This window comes from Lissotriton vulgaris, chromosome 11, assembly GCF_964263255.1.
Source record: "Lissotriton vulgaris chromosome 11, aLisVul1.2, whole genome shotgun sequence".
In the NCBI taxonomy this organism is placed as follows: domain Eukaryota; kingdom Metazoa; phylum Chordata; class Amphibia; order Caudata; family Salamandridae; genus Lissotriton; species Lissotriton vulgaris.
In genome coordinates this window covers 332,090,511-332,114,132 of record NC_141699.1, presented here as the reverse complement: position 1 = coordinate 332,114,132, position 23,622 = coordinate 332,090,511, and positions in this window count along the sequence as shown.

Below are 23,622 nucleotides of genomic sequence, written 5' to 3'. Positions count from 1 at the left end.
TGTATGAGTTCCAATTCCAGCACTAATTATAATTTTGAGAATCTGACTCTTAATGTGTAATAATATACTGAGTATTGGCTTTCGTATGCGTTTGCAACACTTCACCACTAGATGGTGGCGTCGACACATTATAAAACGAGTTCACCAGCTTCCTACAATAGAGATGCCAAGATGTCTGCGGAAACGTAACTTCACATTCTCCATGTTGGATTCAGGCATTTGCCCTTCAAACTTCCTCAAATCGGCTCATTAATTCACACCCTATTCATATTACCAAACGGGGGAGTTTTTATTAAAGTTCGAGTTTCAAAACCGTTAAGAATTCCCATTTACCTAAATGGTGTTGCTGTTTAAATTATGTTGTTCTCACATTCGCGTTTGAAATGAAATGCTAATTTCGGTGCCCGTGTGTATGTACAATGGTATTCATAGTACACCATCCATATGAAGTCTAGAGCGCTTTCTGAATTGTCATGTATGTATCTGCTTCATATTGTTGATTTATATAGCGCCGAAGAGCACTGAAAAGGACGCAGTGCTTTCGAGTTTCAGTGGGTTTGGGGAAACCCTTCCGGGGTGCGGTTAAAAGGATGCCTGCTGGCTGTGAGAAAAGTGGGGTTGAGTGGAGTGCATAAGATTTCAAAGTAACGTGGAAGTGGCACACTGAGGATAATGGTACAAAGGCATAGGTGTTACACAGGTCTTTAAGTGGGCCAGGTCCTGCCGCTGCTCAGCACCTGCAGTTCTAAAAATCAGGTGCTGAGATGGGTTCTCCATTTTTGCCCTCACCATCAGTATGAAAAAAAAACATTAAAACTGCAGCAGTGCAAACCTTCACTGCGTGTGGTAACTTCAAAGAGACTCGTTATATTTCTTGAAAGGTCTCACCATTTCAGAACTGAAGCATTTTAAATAATATATACGACGAAGCCGTAGTTGTTGCTTATTTTTCTTATGCAACTAACAACCATTGACAAAGCCAATAGTCCTGGCTTCTTGTAGGTGTAACCAATCTTGTGTTGTATTATATATACGGATGCAGTGACGGAAGCAGCAAAATACTAGTCTGGTAGGTAGCACACTATGCTAAGCACAGATCTTTAGCTTATGTGTTTTTAAGCCACGCCCTTATTACATCGGCCACGCCCCTTTGAACACCCCTCCCAACCTCCCTTTCCTCAGTTTTTTCATCCCACTTGAACCCCTGGTGTAGGAAGACGTTTCTACAAGTGTTCCCCATCTTTGGGCGTTTGTGAATATATGGGTTGCCATTGAGGGCGCCTGTATGGTCCAAGGTTATAATATTATATTGGGTTGCCCATGGCTTTGGCAAAGAAACAAGAACCCTACATTAATTTCGGGTCCACACAACCGTGCTGATCTTAACCCACGAGGACAGTGAGAACCATCTGGTAGAATTGTGAGGTGAGAAGTAGGGGAGTGGTCAGCTCCACTCACAGCCCCTCTGGTCCGCCGGGGTGAGTGATCGGAAACACTTCATGACAAATCCCAATTTTAGATTTTATAGGATAGACCGGAAGTGGAATCATATTTTGGGGGACAGCTTGGCTATTATTTGATGGTGAGGCAACAGGGAGACTCCATCGGTGGTACAGTAGGGAATGGGCCGGGGCTTGTGTATGAACACGCTGTATGGTGTACAAGGCCAGAGGCTGTCTAAGGAAATTTGAGAAGGTCTGGGGTCCATTGCAGGAATACAGAGAATTGGGCTAATGGGGATTAGCTGCTATGTCTGCACAAGAATTTCCACTGTGATCTGAGAAAAATGTACTGAGATGTCCTGTGTGTGTCAATTTGATTAACTTGTAAGTGTCTGATTATTGTAAAATTAATTAAAAGAATTAAAACAAAAAAGCCTGGTTATTATTGCCTTGCTGATTTTCCTTATTTTCTTGGGTAAGGTGTTCCATATATTGCAGATTTGTGCGAAGAAGGAGGTTCCACGTATTCTTCTGAAAGGAGAGACAATTAGGAGAGGTGACGCGGGTCCTATTTCTATATCACTTCTTTTCAAAGGGATACTGGGGAGTTGCAGTACAGTTTTTTCAACAGGAGATTGCACCCCACCGCTCCCTGAAATTAAAAAAATTACTCTGCAGCTCACTGAAATGTCCACAGCTTGAGTATAAACAGCTGCATGCATTTAATAACTGCATGCAGCTGAAATCAGGTGTCTCTAGAATTGATTCTATTAACTTATATTTCCCCGAGGTTCCACTCCAACTGGTCAATTATGGCTCTTTGTGTTGTTCTAGATGGAGCCTGTGGTGTAGCTTGAGGGTCAAGGGCCCTGGTGCAAGCAGTGAGGCTAGGACCCACAGCTGGTATTAACATTCTGCTATAAATGAGGTACAGCGTGGCCATCACAACCCTGGAGCCTGGTGTCACTGCATCAGCTACACTAATGTAATTTACAAGTCTCCAAGTTCCTCATTCTACTCATCTTTCCTTCTCGCCTCCCTATCTCTACCACGCTCTCCTCTCATCTCCTTCATCCATTTAATGCTCTCCTCGATATCCTTTCTCTGTCTCTCTCACTCTCTTTCTCTTCCTTCTCTTCTACCTCTCACTCATCCTCATCCTCCTCCCTTCTCTCCTTAATTCTGGTTCCTCTATCAAGGACTTCTTTGTTTCCAATGTTCCTGTGGACACCTCTCACTTGAACAATTGGGACGCATTTAAGGCAGTCATTTTGGGACAGGGCATCGCCTTGACCACCTCCCTGAAAAAGCTTTAGTCGGAAGACTGTCTCTGGGGGGGGGAATTGCGAGAGGAAGAGAGGTCACACAAAGACTCCCCATCACTCAAACCTTGCGGAAAGTCACAGCTCTGAGATGAAAGCTACGGGCAATCTATACCAATAGAGCAGAGAAAACTATTTTGCGCCTTCAGTCTCGGGGCTATAGGTGAAATGATAAAATAGGCCCGCTGTTGGCTCGACAACTCAGGGCGAAACAAGAAAAAGAGTACATTAAGCAGATAATCGACAGCAAGGGAACCACACACTTTAGTGAAGATGGAAATGCACATGCCTTCTGTGACTTCTATCGCTTGCTCTATACGGTGCTGCTGAGGTACCTCCCCAACTTACAGATCTTTTTAATACCATGGCAAAGAGCCATCGTGTCTCTCCGTCCATGGGGGAAGCAATAATTACGATAATTCCCAAGGCAAGGAAGGTTCGCCAATAATGTGCCTCACATAGGACCATAGCACTGCTAAATGTATATGCCAAACTATATTCTAAGGTCTTGGCCAGCAGATTAGAAGATATCTTGCCTACTCTCATTCAAGCTAACCAATCAGGCTTTATTAAGGGCCGTCAGATTCACGTCAACCTCCGTAGAGTAGTATACCTCATTAATAAAGTCCAGAGGAAACGTATCCCCCCCCCCGTAGCTACAGCTCAAGGCCGACTTTAAAAAGTGGAGCGTGGCCTACATAACATGGATAGGTCAAATAAACGCTATTAAAGTGAATGCTTTACCCCACCTTCTTTACCTCTTCCAGGGCTTCCCCATAACAGTAGACAAAGAGCTATTCACAGAGCTCCAGCGGATGACCACAACATTTATTTGGCAAGACCAGAGGGCTCGACTCTATCAGCGACTCTTGACAAGGCCACGCCAGGAGGGTGGTCTGTACCTCCCTGATCATCTTCTATACTACAGAGCAGAGCAATTGTGGACCCTGGGGAATGGTCTCTTAGGGCCTCAGATAAACTCTGGCTGCACATGGACAGGCAGATAGTGGTACAAACTATTTGGGACCGACCCTGCCAAAATCACACAGGCCAAACAATGCCTATCAAAGTATCCCCATAGCCACTACTTTGAAGTTGTGGGATAGTGTGACTAGAACATTGCCGTTAATGACATTTCCATCCCCCCTATACTACTATTCACTTCAACCCCACCTTTTCTCCAGTGCTCTGAGAAGGTCCCTTTGATAAATGGAGGGAGGGGCATACCTCATGATATCTGACCTCTTCCAGTCGGGAGAGATGCGATCCTTCGAGGTCTGTGCTACCCTCTTCAACCTATCGCCCACAGAAGAATACCACTACTTCCATTTAAAACATTGGGTGAGCAACCCCAAAAGCGTTAGGCGCAACCAGGGATTTGTTCCCCGTGGAGAGGTTTGTCCTAACTGGTATCACGACTAAAGGCTGCATCTCCTTTCTGTACTCCCTCCTTCTCGCACTTGGCCTACGTCAAGCTCCGTGCCACAGAATGTTCTGGTATGACATGCTACAGGCTCCTCTATCAGAGAAACAGTTGAGGTCCCTTTACAAGGATACCACCAAATATAGCCAGTCTGTGTTCTTGAGGGAAGCCCATTACAAAATAATGTATGAATGGTATCTCCATCCTCAGAAACTACATTCCTTCTTCCCAAATACTTCTGACAGATCCTGGCGGGGATGTGGGCTCAAGGGGGACTTCCATCACATTTGGTAGACTGCGCCTCTAATTGACCCTTTTGGAAGGAGATCCTTTCCCAAATCAAGCAGATTCTGGGGTACCCAATCTTTGCTTCCCTTGAACACACATTTTTGGGGATATGTGACCCCAGCCTTAAAACGCCAAACATAGGGAGACCGCTCAATTATGTAGCTATACTGGAGTGGAGTGGTGTGGCTCACTGGTTAGAGGCGGCAGACCCGGGAGCAGAGGACAGCCCGGGACCAGGGTTCAATTCCCGACGCGGCAGGGTCGTGGACCAGGGTCAGCGGACTCGATAATTCTCACCTCGGTGCCTACTCTAACCAGGGATCACACTCAGCAACTCTGGGCATTAGCTTGCCTCTTCTCCACAACGGCCCCCCAAAAACGCCAGGGATGCCTGGTTTTACCTTGGAGATACCCAGTAGGGACCATCTCACAGGGAAAGCCAGGACAGGTTCCCCAGCGGTCTACTGCGCAGAGATACTCCTTCAGGAGTCCATTCTAGCGCATTACAAACCCACAATTAATTAATTAATTAATTAATACTTAGGGGCGGCACAAATGGCTATAGTTTATACATGGCAAAAACCTGAAGCCCCCTCTCTAACCCAATGGCACGCCAATTTGTGGCGGGCCCTAGCCCTCAAGCGGATGATGGATGTCATTGAAGACTTCCGTAAGAGCTTTGATTATGTCTGGAGTCCCTTGGTGAGCTACCTGTCGGAGGGATTACCTCTGTTTGCATGTGGGCCTAGGCTGCGAGCCCTCCATCTCTTCCTGACATGATAGACTGAGCTTCCTGTTGGGGGGGGGGGCAGGGGGCAGTTATGTTTAATTTGTTAGCTCACTTTGTAGAGCGCAGAAGCAATATGAGACATGTAATGTGCCCCGGTAAGGCATTATGTTACTGAAACTTTCTGTGACTAGTTAAGTATTCAAGTCATGCAAGGGGCTTGTGATCAAACTGTGTATTGTCTTTAGCTCACCGATGATCTTGGCATGCAAATTGATTCTGGACGAGCTACACATGTTGTATCTATACTACTATCTATACTACTATTATAAAGAGAGAACTTGCACCTTTTGGCCAGGTAAACTCGGGAACCACAGTGCCAATCTACACACCCGATACATCTATGAAAATGTCAGGGTGTGTAAATGGACATAGGCTATATAAATTTTAAAAAAAAGTAAATAAAAAAAATTACGTTTGTAAAAAAAGTAGTCCCCTGAAAGTAGCGCCGGCAGATCCGTGCATGGTGACACTAACAGAGGCGGTGCTATAGGTCCGTGTACACAGGCAGTGTTGCCATCTTTTTCTGGCCGCGAGGCGACATGCGTGATGACCGCGATGCAACGTGCGTGATGATGACGAAGGAGGAGCGGCGGTGCAGTGACGAGCGGCTGTGCAGTGAGGAGCGGCGGCACAGGTAAGGAAAGGGAAAGTTCAGTGCGAGACTGTGTGATGCAGGGGGAGGCAAGAAGGAGGCAGCAGTAAATGAAAATGCCAGAGCGCGAGTGAGTCGGGGCGGGAGGGGGGCGCGAGTGAGTCGGGGCGGGAGGGAGTCGGTGCGGGAGGGGGTCGGGGCAGGAGTTGGTGTACTACCCCCAGCCCTTTTCTGCCCCAGGCAACGCTGGGGCGGGCTGCTAGTCTATACTACTATTATAAAGAGAGAACTTGCACCTTTGGCAAGGTAAACTCGGGAACCACAGCGCCAATCCACACACCCAATACATTTTTGTAATCCTCAGGGTGTGTAGATGGACATAGGCTCCATAAAATAAAATTAAAACGTAAATTAAAAAAATTAAAATTTAAAAACAAAGTAGTCCCTTGCAACTAGCGCCTGCCGCGACGTCTGCGTGAGGGGAGGAGCGGCCGGCGTTCACCAGAACCAGGAAGAGCAGCGCGACGTCTGAGTGAGGGGAGGAGCGGCGAGAAGCAGAACCAGGAAGAGCCGGAGGACAACAGCGCCGGTATGAGAGAACCGGAGGAGCCGGCGGGAAGCGGAGGTGCAGTGAGAAGTACGTTGCGGCTGCACCGCCGTGTTGCTGAAGTCTGGGCGGGAGGCGGGGGGCGGGAGGGAGTCGGCGGGTGCACCGCCGTGTTGCCGAAGTCTGGGCGGGAGGCGGGAGGGAGTCGGCGGGTGCACCGCCGTGTTGCTGAAGTCCAGGGCGGGAGGCGGGAGGCGGGAGGCGGGAGGCGGGAGGGAGTTCTGCCCTGGGATAATGCAGCCCGCAGCCCCCTTCTGCCCCAGGCAACGCTGGGGCGGGCTGCTAGTTACTATTATAAAGAGAGAACTTGCACCTTTTGGCCAGGTAAACTCGGGAACCACAGCGCCAATCTACACACCCGATACATCTATGAAAATGTCAGGGTGTGTAGATGGACATAGGCTATATAAATAAAAATAAAAAAGTAAATTAAAAAAATTAAGTTTGTCAACAAAGTAGTCCCCTGAAAGTAGGGCCAGCTGGAACCTAGCGCTGGCCGCTACGCGACGTGCGTGGTGACGAAGGAGGAGGGCGGTGCAGTGACGAGCGGCTGTGCAGTGAGGAGCGGCGGCACAGGTAAGGCAAGGGAAAGTGAGACTGTGTGATGGAGGGGGAGGCAAGAAGGAGGCAGCAGTAAATGAAAATGTCGGAGCGCGAGTGAGTCGGGGCGGAGGGGGGCGCGAGTGAGTCGGGCGGGAGGGGGGCGCGAGTGAGTCGGGGCGCGAGGGGGGCGCGAGTGAGTCGGGGCGGGAGGGAGTCGGTGCGGGAGGGGGTCGGGCGCGAGTGGGTGTACTGCCCCCAGCCCCTTTCTGCCCCAGGCAACGCTGGGGCGGGCTGCTAGTATTCTTGTAAACTCAATAAAAAGATTTTGACAAAAAACAAATCTGAACATAAAGCCTTTGAAATAGCATCAACTGGTGCAGGGCAAACTGGGCCCCCTCTCACCCTTATTCCCCGGATGCATTGAGCAGGCTGCACTAATGGTAGCTACACCCCTAGCAGTACTTAATTTGAGCCAGTGGTTTCCAGTACTTGGCACCAGCATTTAATTGGCAGTACTTATGACAGTCTGCCATGAGTTGGTACTGTTTATTTCATGTAAGTACAAGCAGAACAACAACTGCTTATTTAATAAATATACACTATGAATGACTAATACCTGCTGCCACAGCCATTCTTTTTGCTTTGGGAGCCTGGAATTGTCTGAATTTTCAGACATTTAGGAGTGGACGGTTATTAGTTGTGCCTATACTATAACTGGCAGCACTGACGTTGGCAATGGGTGGTGCAAGCGGAAGTGGCCTCCTGACTAGGGACCTCCCACTTATTAATTTTAAAAAAAAATTAAGCTCTGGCCCCTGACGGAACAATGGAGGCGTGCAGAAGTGAAAACTTCTGGGATACCATGGTTTGACATTGGCTGATGCCTTATGGTGAACCTTGGTATTACATTCGCTGAGCTCCTGGGTAAAGCGGGCAGACACTTGTGCAACAATCACAGCATCTTATCAATCACAACAGGGCCCTGGTTAGGTGCTCGCTAAACCAACCTGTCTTTCAGCATTGTTTGTCTCTGGTGAGGCTAGGTCATCAGCAACAGATCTGTGCCACGTGACACTAACAGAGGCGGTGCTATAGGTCCGTGTACACAGGCAGTGTTACCATCTTTTTCTCTAGGGACCCAGGCACTGTTCACGTCCTAAAAACATAAATGGGGGTAACTCATTAGCAAAGAGTTTGAGGACCTAGGAAATTTAAATGCTTCCCTACGTATATTTGATTTTAATGGCCAAGGGCCTGCTTTCTACTTTATAAATGTTGAAAATTCTGCATATTCAGATAGACAACTAGATATAAAAATAATTATTAATCTCACCACTTTTTAGGTCAAGCTTGGGCAGCGCATGCGATGCTCTGCGAGGGATGCTGTATTCAGCATGCCTATATTGGATAATGTTTTCATATCCTTATCATTTGTCATTCAATTATACCAGTTGGGATATTGTTTCTTTTATATAGCTTATTACCCCAATCCCAACCAGGTTGACGTGTTTCTACTCCTGTTTGTTGCACAAGTATTCAGGTAGGGACTTGAAGTTCCACCCACTCTCTGCCTATATTTTTCATTGGCTTGTGTCATTGTCCACTGTAAACTGTGGTTGTTCATTGGCCAATAAGCTTAGTGGTCCCTCCTTAGTACCGCCTACTCTCATTTTGTAACCTTACAATGGCAACACCCCGTGTTACGTGTGTTGTTACTCGGTACGCTTTAATTACTGCCTCCGAGCTCTATTTTAAGACACACTGTCTCCTAACACTTTTTTAATTTTCAAAGCACGGACAATGCAATAGGTCTCGCATTTGTGGGAGTTTAAGCTATTGGCATTGTAAATGACAATGCCTTCTTTTTATCTGTTTAAAAAACAACACATAAATAAAAAGCATTGTCATTTAAAATGCAAATAGCTCAAACTCTCATAAATGCTAGACCTATTGCATTGCAAATGCTTGTTTTACCTATGTCTCTGATTTGCTTTGTCTCTTTATTGGAGCGCAGCATACCTGTTTCATTAAAGCTCAGTGAACTAAGCACTCATTTATTCTTTGTGACCTGTAGACAATACTTCCAAGGTTACTTAAATAAGTGCAACGTTAGAGTCGCCATTCAGGTATGCAAGACGGGCATATAGGCTGACCATTGAGGCAAGAAGAAAGTAAATCAAAGAGTTGGCTTGGAAAGATCTGTAGCTAATTGGTCTCCATCATTAATATTTTGTGGGGATCTCAACCTCCATATAGATATTAAGACGAATGTACGTAACATCTTACATTATCAAGGGTTAAAAAAAAATCCTTCAAATCCCTACATACTTTGATAATGGATCACGGTTTGTTTGATGTTGCTCATGAAAAAAATCTCCCAATACCCGGATTTACATATTTTTCTTTTCCCCATAAAAAATCTGTACGCCTTGACTACTTTTTTATAAAAAAAATACTATTATGTGACACTAAATTTGATCTCTACCCGCGAATAATCTCGGATCATAATCCAATAGTAATCGAGATTAGATTCAATTTATCGACTCCTCAGGTTAGATCCTGGACTTTTGACAGAAAATTGTTAGCGGACCCCGAGTACTTAGATATGATGACAAAATGGATAAAAGAATTTTTTGATATAAATAGAGGAACAGCCTCGGTTCAAAATGTATGGGATGCTTTTAAAGTGGGGATCAGAGGGGAGTCACTATCTTATGTCATTAAAAAACAAAAAATAATACGAGAAAGGGTAGATCAAGGTTTTAAAAATGTACTATTATGGGAAAAAAAAGTATCAAGTGCTATTATTCAAACGAACCTAGCAATTTATAAAGCTGCTCTATACGAGTCTTTTGCCTGAAAATTGGCGGGAGTGATAGCGACCCATAGATCTCAATTGTACGAGATGTCGGAGAATGCAGGGAAAATTCTGGCTAAAAGAACTAGACAAAAAGAAGTATACAATACAATAGATGCAATTAAAGACGAAATGGGACATATACACAATAATCCTGAGGCGATCCTTGAAACTTTTCGACAATTTTATCAAAAACTATATAAATATAATGATGACTGTTATTCATCACAAGAATGTATGAATTTTGCCAGAACTACTGCTTTACCACTCGTGTCTTATGAGCAAAGGGTATCTCTAGAAGCAGTAATCTCTTGGGAGGAAATCGAAAATGCATTAACATCTCTAGCATTAGGAAAAGCCTGATGGCATCCCTTTGGAGTTTTATAGGGTCTTCAGAGATGTTATAAAACAAGACATACTCATTACCTTCCTTGAGGCACAGAGAGGTCTTCCACCGGACTCCTGGGCCCATTCACTGATAATGACATTTTTAAAAAAAGATAAGGATCCACTAAACCCCGCGTCATATAGACCAATATCTTTAATAAATACAGACAGCAAGATTTATTCAAAAATATTAGCAACACGACTATCAAAAATAATAGCAACAATTGTATCCCGTTGGCAACATGGGTTTATCCCAAATAGGGATACAGCAGATCATGTTCGGAGGGTTGTTGCTATTATGGATTGGGCTGAGGGTACTAAGACATCAATGGGGGTCACCCTATTGGATGCTGAAAAAGCATTCGATAGGGTGACATGGCCCTATCTCTGGGAGTTGTTAATAATAAAGGGATTTGGTCCGGGGATTACAACCGCTTTCAAAGTTTTTTATAGAAATCCAATGTCATCGGTTAAAATTGGGGCTAATAAATCAGTCGTATTTCCTATCCAACGTGGAACACGCCAAGGCTGCCCATCCTCCCCTCTCCTCTTTGCTATATACATTGATATCTTTCTCAACCAATTAAATCAAGACGAATATATTTCTCCTGTGGTCGTAGGTGGTATAAATTATAGAGCCCTTGCCTATGCAGATGATCTAGTGGTACTTACTAGTGATATTGAGAGAGCATTCCCGAGAATTGAAGAACTGGCAACAAATTTTGGCTCCTTTTCAGGATACAAATTAAATTTATCTAAGACGCAAATAATTTACGTGGGTCAAAATCCCCCGCCGATTAATAACATAGTTTGTGAAGTAGCATACTTGGGAATTAAATTAACTACTCCCATATCAAAAATTCCAGATCTTAATTTTGCCCCGATTTTGAGGAAGGCCAATTCAACTTTGGAGAGAATAGATCATTTGCACCTATCTCTACATGGCAGGAATAATGTGCTAAAAATGCTGATATTGCCAAAATGTATATATTTATTTAGAACAATTCCTCTGGAGTTCCCGTTTGAATACTTTAAACAACTTAAAAGAATGACAGGAAGATTTTTATGGGGGTACAAAGGTATTAGAAGAGCTTACAAAAAAATGATACTACCAAGGGATAGAGGCGGATGGGCTGTTCCACATTTTTTATTTTATTATCTTGCTACAATATTTCCGTACATTTCGCCACTAATTGTGGGCAAAAAAACTCCCATCTCAAACGCACATTCCCCCTCGATTTATGAATTAGTCTTAGGCTTGGATTCTAATAATCAATTTCTAAGAATAATAGAACCAAGCTATTACAAAAAAACAAAATTCAAGATTATATCGGCAGCTTTTAAAGCATGGAGAATCATTAAAAAATTGGTGGGGATTCCAAAGATTACAAGATACATTCCCCTAAATTCTCCACATTGCTTCCCTCCTATATTCAGAGATCCGGTGATGAAAAGGTGGAATAATAGTGGTGTATATTATTTGAGTGACTTATATTCAGCTAATTCTAATAGTAGTAGTAGTAAATATCTTTATTCGGCAAATTGATCACCATAAAAGCATACATATACATAACATTTTAATTCACCGGTAAAACTTTAAAAAGTACGGATAAAAAGGAAGAAATGCACCGCAGTCACTAGTTTGCTACAGGCTGATTCAAGCGTCAGACTGTCGATCCCCCCGTGTGCAATTTCAGTAGACGGGAGCGCGTCACCCACGCACTGCCCAGAAATTTTGCCACTCCGCAAATCATGGTGGAGGAAGAAGAGTCAGTAAAGAGTATACGTAGTGCCTGGCTATGGCACCTCAGCCCCAATTCCCTACACACAGGTTTCAGCCAGAATTTCCGCGCCACTTTGTAAGCGGGGCAGGCAAAAAATAGGTGGGCCACAGATTCCTTTGGTGCTGCACATCCAGGGCACGAATACTGGGCGGCAACAGAGTTCGACCACCTCGCCGTGAAGTCATGCACCGGAAGCGTCCCATATCTCAATTTTAGATATAGCGCTCGATCTAAAGGTTTGGTTATGAGGTCAAGGAAGAGTTCCAGTGTTTTCACCCATTTAATTAACAGAAATTGGTCCGTGAGTGAGCCCCCATCCATGACCCTCAGTGCATTACTCTGAACCCAATCCCAATATAACTTTTTAATCACTTCCTTGGGTGGCGGCGTTTGTGACTCCCAAGCATCCCTTAGACCCAAGTTAAGAACCAGGTCTCTCAATTTCTTCAGCCATCCTATTTTTTTCCCCGTGTCCAGCAAAAGAAGATCGTCCAACCCTTCAGCATATTTTGAGAGCTCCTCAGTTCTTCTTAAACGAGTCCAAAAGAGCAATGGGCGTAACCTTACCAAGTCCTTTAATGATCTTCTGCCCAGATCTAATCTCAGGGGGATCAGCGGGGTGGAAGCAGGAAGAGCCACCACCTTCCTTAGAAAAAAAATTTCCGCTGCCGATAGATCTGAGACGTTTTCAAACCCCCAGAGTTCGGAGCCATATAATGCCGCCGGGAGAATCTGGCCCTCATAAATTGCCATGGCAGGGGAGACTGGTTTGCTACTTGACTCACGGAGCTCTCTCAGAGTCACCCCGGATACTCTTTGGTGACTGAGTAACATTTTGGCCAAGTGGTCCTTCCAAGTCATTCGACTAATTCTAATACTGTATCATCCTTTTCCGAACTTCAGCAAAAATTTAGAATTTCTCCACAGGACTACTTTAAATATCTACAGATATCTAGCTTTTTAAACTCATTGAGGCTAAATGAACATCAAGGGTTAAAATCGATTGTGTTGATAGAGAGTCTGTTTGTTAAAAGAAAAATAGCTTATTTTTATAATCTTCTTATAACTTATCTCCCACATGATCTTTCAATAATCCAACACAGATGGGAGGAAAAGTTGTGTGTAGATGATTTGATGTTGAAGGAATCAATTATAATAGCTAATACTATTCTAATTACAGGACGATCAAGAACCCAGCACTATATGGCTATGTTTGATCTCTATCGTACTCCAGCAAAAATCATGAAATGGGGGGGTACTGCTGGTATAAACTGTAATCGATGTACACAGATGGGTGCAGATTCAATACACATGTTTTTTTCATGCACCAGACTACATGGTTTTATTCAGCAAATACAACTCTTCATTGAAAGAATTACAGGGAAAACGATAACTCTTACACCAGAACTGATCTTATTTGGACTATCATCAGATACATTAGTAAATGAACACCAACACTTGATCTTTATTTTATTAGCTGAATATAGAGCATGCATTACTCAGGAATGGATCAACTCAGCTCCACCAGCGTTTTCTATGTGGAGGGCCCGCTTGTTAGCAAAATTAAACGTTGAATCAGCTATATATGCAACTAAGGGAAGGAAGAAAAGACAATTAGGGATGAAAATTTGGGCTCCGGTACAACAGTGGATCCAAGAGGAAACGACTTAAAATGTTCATTTGTGTAAATTTCTGTTGTATGGCTATGTTGCAGTGATGTGTTGATACATGTATTATGTAATTGTGTTAATTTCTGTGTGTTTGCAACCTGATAGTAATAAAAAATAAAAAATAAATTAAAAAAAAGGAAAGATCTGTAGTTCGCAGCTAAATTGAGAGACTCAAAAGCATTTGGGATGTCATCAATCACCCTTATTTTTCAGCTGATGGTAACCCTAAAACATCTTGCCATGTTTCGCCTGAGGAGTGGGTGCTCCACTACTCTACGATTTTTAGTTCTGCTGATTTCAAACTTCCAAACAATACTCCTACTGGGGAAAACTATACCGTTAACAGTGGGATGGCTGCAGTTTTAAGTATGCCTCACATTGATGTGTCAGAGGTAACAGTTGCTATTTTAAACTGTGTGCCCAGGAAGCCCTGGGCCCGGATGGGGTTCCTTTAGATGTTTTTAAACATAACATACAATTTTGGGCCCCCATTCTGACAAACTTGTTCCAAGCCATTTCCCATTCGGGACTCCCAAACTCTTAGAGGTGTTCTACCATTGTCCCTGTTTATAAGAAGGGTGATAGGGGAAACCCTGCATGTTACCGACTGATCTATCTTTGGGATTCTTCTGTAAAGATCTAGGGCAGGGAATTCTCCAAAAGTTAGGGGACTGGGCGGATGGTAAAGGGCTCCTGTACGAGGTACAATATGGCTTCTGCCAATGGATGGGCACGATTGGCAGTAAGTCAACTTGATTCTGGTCATGGGGAACTATACAAGGGCCAGGTGTGGTGTCTACATCTGGTCTTTATGGACTTATCCAGTGCTTTTGACCTTGTGGACAGGCTAGGCTGTGGATTTTGATGACAGATGCCGGAGTCGACATACACATAATAGAACTTTTAAAACGCCTACACTGGGACACTTGGACACAGATCCGGTATTCTTTTCTGGTGGTTGCACTTCTACTTGTGCAGGCCTCTCATCCTGCAGCTAATACGGCAATTTCTTACAAACATCGAGCCAAAAACCAGCTGAGCCTTCGTGCGGCCTGTACCCATTACCTTTGTTTTTACCTCATTTTATTTTGCGCAGCAGGGGAATTGCTAACAAGCACTGCACTGTGGTCTGTTTGCATGTGAACTGAGAGGGAAGATGAGGTGGAGTGCTGTGAAAGTGCTCAGGGAGGGACTGCATGCTGAAGTGTTTTCAAACTGTTGGCTGTAAGATTATACAATTTGAAAACCCTTTGGTAGTATGCCCCTCTCAGAGCAGTTACACACCACTCCACAAGGTCTTCAGGATCTGCCCACTTGAACTGCTGCTCTCACCCTCAGGGGGTAATGAAAAATGCAAAAAGCTTGGACAGTGTAAGCATTTGTGTCTCAGTGAACACCTGTGCCTCTGTAGCCTTTTACAGACCTTTGCTTTGCTGACACTCGTAATTGCCTTCAATGAGGTGGTGAGCCTCTCCTGAAATATGTCTCTTTGTTAAGTCAAGGGAAACCGGTGATATCAGCATTAAAAAAGAGTACCGGTCATTCTATAATTTAATATTATTTTTTCTAGAAACGCTTCAGGTGTCAGCATGATCATACATGATACGTTTATTTACATCGTGCGTCACAAAAAGTGACGCACCGCCGGCATATAAAATGCACCTTGTTGCGGCATATTTACAAAGTGACGCATCTAGGTAGATGCGTCACTTTGTAAACCCCTGCGCCACATTATACCTGTGCCAGGTATAATGTATGCAGGGGGGGCGTATTAACGCAAGAAACGGTCATGGAAGTGACGCAGTGAAATCTTATAGATTTCACTGCGCCACTTCTAGGACACAAATGCGTCAATTTCTTACGCCTGCCTCACAGCAGGCGTAAGACTGACGCAGGCCCTTTCACATGGGGCTTGTCCCATGTGAAAGGACACATTGCTGGAGTTGCGTCACTTTTGTGACACACTCCAGCAATGCGTCACTTTTGCGCCTACATATACATCAGAAATACTGACGTATCTGTAACTCCTTGCGCCATGATGCGTCATACTGTAAACATGAAACATCATTGGTGTCGCAAGGAGGGCGCAGTGAAAAGTGACGCATCGCTGTTTTCACTCAGCGATGCGTCACTTTTCATAAATGAGGCCCCATGTATTTATATAGCTGCTCAAAGAATAACATGGGTAAGACGGGCAGGAGCTGCCCATTTAGAGCATGAATTACGCACTGTGAAACCAGAGAACCCGAGATCAATAAATCCCAGCTTCTCCAGCTGGCCACATTGTGCCATTCTATGCAGTTCTTATGTTTTAGAGTGTTTCATTTTCCCTTATAAGCACATTTGAGAGCACCTTGTATTACATAAATGCAGGCTATCCTCTGTACAAAACAATCTGTTGTATGGTGTTGCGTCACCCATAACAACGGCCTACACCTTACAGAAGGTACAAAGGACAATGGAATCGTCATCAGGGTGATGTGGGGCATGAATATTTCCACGTTTATATTTAGAAGTCATAATTTCTAATAACACTCAATGAAGTAAAATAATGTAATGCACTAATGTGAAACATATCTGAATATTAATTAAATACAATTTTCAGATGTTTTTAAGTGTTTTTTCCCGTATTTTTACAGTACGTTTCGTTTCATGCACCAGATTTACATGGCAGATATATTGATGGCTCGTAGACCCAGCCCCGAGCCCTGGCTCGGCTCTCCCTATTCATTTCGTAGCTTGGCCACCCCCAGCCTCTTCCATGCCTGGGGTGTCGCCTCAGAAGTGGCGCTCGGGCTGGCGTCTGTGTCCCTTAGCACGCAGGTGACTGCCCCTGCGCTGCTGTGCGCAACGGAATGTGTTGACGCAGCGGGGGCGTTAATAACAATGGGCAACGCCTGGTTTAATTGAGAACAGTCCGTCCAGCCGCACGTATATAAATAAAGGTTTCTTGTTTCACCGCAGCCCCAACCAGCCCTCAAACTCGGTTTAAAAATAGAACCAAGCGAGCTGATAAAATCACCTCTGTGTAAAACCCAGCATGCATTTTGTGGTAAACACCAAAGGCCCACACCCGGCCTGTGGCAGCCTGCTCTCTCCGCCTGTCACTTTCTCTCACTGCCTTTCTGCCTTCCTTCTCTAGTCTTTGGCAAGCATAGAAAGAGAGCTCAACAGGTTCCTTTTGCAAGGCAAATAATGCAGAAATGGGGATGTCTTGATAGAGTGGTAAGTTCATAATATTAACCGAAATAATAAATTGTTGGAATTAAGAAGTTATGTTTTTTTTCATCTGTGTACCACAGTAAACAAAAATATGTCTGACTTCGCGCTACCACACTGGGCATACATTTTCCTAGCTCGCCGGATGTTCCACTTGTAGTCCATTGTTACTTTGTCACTTTAATGTGTTACTAGGATATTAACTTTTGTTGTCCCATTCGTCTTCGTCTATCACAATTTTACCCCTCAGGCATCTGGCACGTTAATTGTAAATTGTTGTGTCTTGTAAAGCGCACTGCTACCCGGAGGCCTCGTAGCGCTATAGACCGCTGGGGAACCCGTCCTGGCTTTCCCTGTGAGATAGTCCCTCCTGGGGGTCTCCAAGGTGAAACCAGGCATCCCCGGCGTTTGTGTGGGGCCGTTGTGGAGATGAGGCAAGCTAATGCCCAGAGTTGCCGAGTGTGCTCCCTGGTCGGAGTAGGCACCAATGCGAGAATTATCAGTCCGCTGATCCTGGTCCAAGACCCTGCCGCGTCGGGAATCGAACCCTGGTCCCGGGCCGTTCTCTGCACTCGGGTCTGCCGCCTCTAACCAGTGAGCCACACCTCTCCACAATAACTCTCATGTTATTGTTGCATTTGATTTTAACTATGCTTACTGAGGTTACACCCTCACTACTTTCCCTTTCTGGCATTTTGGCTAATGTCCCATTATTGTGCACTTCGTGCCCACTGGGTTTACTGCATTTTTTGCTGTTATTTGATGCCTCTTTGGGCGTCCAAGCTTTAGACTGGAATACGCGTGTCACATTCTTGTGCCCTTGGGGTTTACAGTGGTTTTTTACTGGTGTCAAGTGTGTCCTCCATGGGTTTGCCGTTTGCGGCCCATAGGCTTGTTCGCCATTTGCTTTCGGATGTGCTGCATGTGGGCTCCTGTCCCATTCATGTTCTCCTCAGAGAGGTGGCATGTAGACCAGTGTCACCTTCTTCTTGACTTTCACTTTTGAAGTATTTGCATTTATCTTTTGTTTTCCATTGCGAAAATAAATATTGTGGCATGATGACATTACCTTAAATGCTCAGGAGAATTTTTATTAATCTATTACCCTGCAACATCACCCTCTGAGAGTTGAACATTGTTTCACACACATCAAAGCCTTCTTAAGAACACTTTTTCTCTCCTCTAGACAAAACCTCCTACAGCACTTTTACGCTTCTCTTGCTCAGTTTCTACTCGGAGGTTAAGAGTTGTTCTTTGATCACCAGATTAACCTCAGACTTACCATGTTGTTTGGATGACTGAAAACGGATTTCTTCCCGTGATTGATCCTATGGTCCAGTCCAGTTTTAAAATTCTGTGCCAGGACCGCCATTTTTAAACTTGGTTATGATGTTCCACCATAATGCTGATTTTAAATTGACAGACCTTTTCAGTTTCCAAATGTGAAATCACTATCAGTAGGCTTTCTAAAATGTATTCACTTAATTTAACTAATATAAACAATATTATGTTGCTACAAGTGATATTAACATGGCCGCCAGACTCACGCTCAATCTACCTCGCCAAACCTTCCTAACTAAAGACCCGCCCTGGCCAGAAACGCTCCCTTTTTAAGCCCCTTACATACACCTACAAAGCACTACAAACCAGAGACCTAGCCTACATCAACAATTACATCAACTTTAACACTCCCACCAGACTATTCAGCTCAAAAAACCTACTCCTCGCCCTTTTCCCCCCGCATCTAGTGAGCCAACGCTGTGGGATGCTCTTTTCACACATCACTCCTAAATGTATAACAAGCTCCCCTTCCACATCAGGGCAGCCATCTCTGTAATCAAAATCTGCAAGAAACTGAAGATCTGGCTCTTCAAATAGGCCTCCCTCAGACAGGCTAGTTTGCTCCAGGATACCATTTTGGGTGATATGCACACCCTACAAATATGAATAACATAACATTTTAAATAACTTTACTGGGCAAAGGAATAAGATCGACAAGCATTTACTAAATTATCCTTTAAACCAGTTATTGACTCTTGAGAGAAGAAGCCTCTGTCATATGAACAAAATAGGAGCTACTTGATATATAAGGAAAGGAATTTTTGCCAAGTGGTTTGCAAATGGGTGGATCGTAATTGACATGCCGGTAAGTGGCTTAAAGAACCCTAAATCATTGATACAGGCAATGGAATAAACAAGGCCAGACATTAAGTAACGAAGTGGAGAAGTGTGGCTCAGTGGTTAGAGCGACAAAGTGGAGAAGTGTGGCTCAGTGGTTAGAGCGGCAGACCCTGATGCAGATGTCTGGCCCAGGACCAGGGTTCAATTCCCCACCTCGGCAGGTCTTGGGCTCAAAAATTCCACGGACCTGATAATTCTCGCCTCGGTGCCTATTCCAATCATGGAGTCCCACTCTGCAACTCTGGGCAATAGCTTGCTTAATCTCCACAATGGCCCCCACAACTCTAAGGATGCCTGGCCTCCACCTTGGGGGTGCCCAGGAGTGGACGCCTCACGGGGGAAGCCAGGATGGGTTCCACAGTGGTATTTGTACAAGCGCCTTGAGACCCTTGCGGGTGAGTAGTGCGCTATACAAGTATCAATTTACAGTAATGAAACATCATTACATTTGAATGCTTTTTATTCCATTTTTAGATTCTGGCATTGGAGCACACCATGCAATAAAACGTTCTGTCTTTGTAAAAACACTAATATATGACTGTTTCCCAATAAGTGAACATCACACATCACTAAATCAGCAACACAGTTGCACCAAAATCAATGATCAACAATTAAACTGTTGTAAATGCAAAAAGTATAGATATAGGAAGGTGGTTTTTTATATGCTTTATATCAATAAGTTGATATACCATGTAAAGAGTCCAGGGGTTCCCTTATGAGTAGACAGGGGTTTTGCTATGCAATCCCCAAGTGCTCTAATAGGGATGTGGTGTGGTTGAAAAACTGAGGAGTGCAAGACATTTGCAAAATACACACAATGATTAATAAATGACAAAACAACTCAAAAAGGAGATCCACACTGATTTATAAAAATGCCAAGTACCTTTATATACGAATTGGCATCAGAGAGAAATCGTTCAGGTAAGTACCTTTTAAAATATACATTATTTTCACCTTAAAAAGTGGGCCTTTAATGCAATGCAATTTCTGCAATATTATCCTATGGAAGGAAGAACAAGTTCTGCAAACAGGTACAGTACATCGACTTACAAGAGAAATTTTCAGGAGGAAAGGTGAGTGTTAGAGAAGGTCCAAGGCAGCACCAACAGTACACCGCCACCGGCATGAGGGTGGTCGAGTGCAGTGTGCAAATCAGCGTCGGGGGCCCAATGCGTTTCAATGGGGATCAGTCACTGTTGAAAGAGGCTGCAGGCTCTGGCTAGGAAGCCGATTGGGCGGAACCAGCAATTGGGCTCAGACCTTGCAATGCTCGGGGATGGGGAGACACATTTGGTCCTCTTCTCCAAGGCTCAGGGGCAACGGGTGCAGGGGTGCAGGGGTGCAGGGGTGTCTATAGGCGTTGTGTTTTTCCTTACTGGAGCAGTCGCGGTTGAGGGGCCCTGCATGCTGAGGCTGCAGTCGACGTCAGGTAGTCTGGGGGAAACCACAATGGACTCTAGCTCTAGAGGTCTGGGGAACCTTGTTGGCACTGATCGCCCACTTCAACACTGGCCAAGGTGACGGGTGCATTGGTGGCTTCGAGTGTAGAGTTTTGGCAGTTTCGGAAGCCTGAAAGTCTTCTATTTTGGAGATTCTTCAAAACAGGTCCACTGTTTACGGGAGGTCTTGAGTCCTTTTTCAAAGGCAGGCAGTTTTCCCAAGTTTCTAGAGTCACAACTGCAGGATGAGTTGACTTTGGTGCCGTTTTCAACAAGGGATGCAGTCAGGCCTGCTGGGTTGCTACTAGGTCAGGTGCTTCTTCTCTCTTCTTGGCTTTTGCAGCTCTTCAGTGTCCTCTCTCTTCTTGGACCATCAGGATCTGTTTTTCCAGTGCCAGGGGTTCCCCTAAGTACTGCATTTAGGGGTGGTAGGGGATTGTAGGTTAGTAGCCATCGGGGTCAATACCCACCCTTACATAGCCACTTCCTGTGGGAAGTGGGCATAACCCTGTCTCAGAATGCTTTTCACTTTATCACTTGTTTTGCAGAATAACTGGTAAAAATTAGGTCCTGACGAATGCCTGGTGGCAGAAACGTATGTATGACGCATGCCTTTACAACGCGGTTTTTACAAGGCATGCCTTTACAGCCCATAGTGCTTTGGGGCGCTGGATAGTGAATAGTTTAATTTACTATTCCAACTCCAGTCCCCGTGGATAGTAGGGAAGGTGTTGGATAGTACATTAAACCTATTCCCTATCCTAGAGCGCCCCCCAGCGCTATGCGTTGTAATGGTTTGCGTTGTAAAAGTTGCGTCGCAAAGGCACTGCGCGGTAAAAGTTGCGTTGTAAAGGATGTTCCCCATAATTATATACCTTCAAAGGGGCCTTTCATTGTATTGTTTCATGCTTTTGCACAACATGCTTTGCGTGTGCATCAAGGCTTGCAAACATGTGAGAACACCCTCATATCACACTGACAGGATGTCATCCGGTATATTGAGAAACATCAGAATAGATTTATAAAGCACAAATATAAAGCAAATAAAAGTGACACACAGTGTACAGCATGCACACACAAGTACTCACAAGAAAGGTCTGTCCTGTGATCTACATGTAACATATATTAGTTAGGCTTCAAAAGGCAGTGGGGACGGGCAATCCCTGTAGACACAAACTGAGAAAAAAGGAGCTAATGAGATGAAGATCCCATTCTGTAAATCTGCGTTTATCCTCCAGTTCTTGCTCGTTCCAAAACGCAAATGCCCCCAAGACTTATTTCATCAAGGGACATTGTCCTCCCATATCACCTACTTGGCTCTCCGCAGAGCTTGGATGTTAGCAGTTTGCAGCCCGAGCTGCTTTAACATGGAGTGCGGACCTCAGCAGGGTATGTCATGTGACCCTACAACATCTCTGAATGTAAGAGCGGTCCATCATCCAGAGAACATAACTACTCCACTGATCAACTGCAGAACATCCCAATGTTGTGGTCCTTCAATTACACCAACTGCTAGGAAAGTGATTTCACTTCAATAGAAGATAGTAAAATAGGAAGGCGAGAACTAATCTAAATACGAAGTTTTGATCAGGACAATGCAGCTTCCCACACACCTTTCTAAACCGCCCACACCACAACACTAGAACCATGGGGATGCCAGCTGGACATTGGACACCATTTCCTGAGTGGGACTGGGAAAGAGCAGGAAGTGATGGAAACAAGTGAATTCCAGTGTAGGACAGTGTAAGGGTTGCAAAGTAGACGACAAACTTCTCAGCAGTAGGGGACATGAGTAAAAGCATGAGACAACATAATAAAAAATAGATTGACAACTTGATTGTGTCTACGTTTTCTGTTCCTACATGCGCAAGTACACAACTGGCGACATAAGCAGGTGAGCCACAAGTGCACAGAGAGCCCACAACTGCAATAAACTGCTCTGATCTTCTTGCTGCCGTCACGTGAGTGAGTAGTGTGAAAATGTATCAAGCAGCAGTAACAAATAGGTGACAGTATATTTGCTGCAAAACACCTACCAGATTCACTCAAGAAATCCACAGTCCGAGTTGCAGAGGTATGCATGCACTGCTCAGCTGACAGTCCACAAAACCACAGTATTAAGGAGAATTGAGAACTGAAGCGGGGAAAGGAGAAGTACAAGTACCAACAGCGCAAGAAGAAAGGGATATGAATGCAGAGAGCACTTTTTTTAAACTAAGTACCTGTTGCACACCAGCCCCAAGAATACAAAAACAAAGAAGCCAGGGCACACGTTTCAGCAAAGTGTCTGGTGACTATGGTACAGCAGAGTGTCAAACATATCAACATTTACTTTTGGGTTTACCAAGGGTCAACAGAAGGATGAAAGAATCAGTGGTCACAAAGACACCATTATTAGTAAGCAAAGAAAATTAAAGTGAGATGTGCCATGGTGCAAAGAAAAACAAATGAGAGAATACAAATTAACAAAATAATAACAAGCAGCAAGTGATGCACATGCATTACACCACTATTCGTCTATATAAAAGGGTAGACAAATAGCCCAAACAAAGGAAATGTCCCGATGAGGGAAGAGTAACCAGAGACCTATCTCAACTGAACAAATGCAGACAGACTGGCAAAAGAACTCAAATGCTCATCAATGAGAATTGTGATCGTCAATCACAAGTTTGAATTCTCACAGTGCCAACTCAACTGTTCATCCTATGAGGTCAGTCGGTCTAAGAACCAGTAGGCAAATTGAGCGTGGCTGCTGCTGTTGCATTGTGAGAGACAGCAAGCACTGTAAAACAATACACAGGTGATACACCAACAAAGAAATTTCTCAGAATTCTGAAGAACTAACATAGTGCATCATACAAAGAGTGTAGTATACCACGCGTTCTGGCTTGCTTTGTGGCAGGGGTGTGTCTCGTAGCGAGCTCGTCGAACCTCCTGAGTTTTTCCTCGATGCACACCACCACTATACGATTACGTTTAAACTTGTTATTACTCGATGTTGTTAAGTGCTCGTGGCGGCGGAGCCGGTTAGCGTGTGTACAGTGGTGGAGTCAGTTGACCCTACACCTCCAGCTGACC